The following is an 822-nucleotide window of genomic DNA, read 5'->3' on the forward strand; positions in this document are numbered from 1 at the left end:
CGCGTCGGGGCTCGCGCCCGCCCCTGCCCGCGGAGCCGCTGTGAGGGCCCGGCCGGCGCGAGCGGGGCTGGCGGGCGCCGCGGAGCCGCGGAGAGCGTCGCGCTCAGCAGGACAGGAGAGCCCTGCAGTTGCGGCGGGTGCTCTCGTTATGTTTGCCCTCGAAGCCGCTGAGTGAGCTCCCATCTGCACGCTTGGGGAGGGGTGAACTGGGCCATGTGCCGTGGGAAAGGGGGCATCTCATTTTCAGCACCTTTGAAATAAGTTGGCTATGGAAAGTTTTGCAGGTAAACACTCAAAATAAAAGGCTGATGAATAGCTTGGCTCTGCTCTCAATTGGGAACATTTTTACCACGTTTCTGATGGGAACCTTAAAAGCGCCATATAAATAGGAAGCACGCCACCTGCAGAGTCTGGGATACCTCATTTGGCAAGCAGCAAGTGCCTGTATCTTAAAGAACTTACCCAAATCAGTGCTGATAAGTCTATGGCAGAGTTGAGATTTCAGCTTATCATTTTTAGCATCACTGAGTTGCCAGTGAGACCTGAAGTGCTGTTTTCCCATTTCCCTCAGTGAAATGGAAGCCCATGTGAGGCAGCACGTGCTACAGCTGCCCACCATGCCCATCTGTACGTCCCATGGTCACTGGAGCTGACATCTTCCCACTCCTTTTAACCCTGGAGCAGTGTGGTCTAACCACCAAAGGCTCTGCAAAGCCTCGTGTCTCATGGAAAAAAGCACTCTGTACAGCTGATCTTTTCCTAAGTGCCCTGGCCTCTTCCATGGGAAGAGTCACTGTGGCTCTCCATAGGGCCGTGGCTCCT

The sequence above is a fragment of the Corvus kubaryi genome, unplaced genomic scaffold (assembly GCF_017639235.1).
Source record: "Corvus kubaryi isolate FWS band 111438036 unplaced genomic scaffold, C.kubaryi_AGA036_p1.0 37266, whole genome shotgun sequence".
NCBI lineage: Eukaryota > Metazoa > Chordata > Aves > Passeriformes > Corvidae > Corvus > Corvus kubaryi.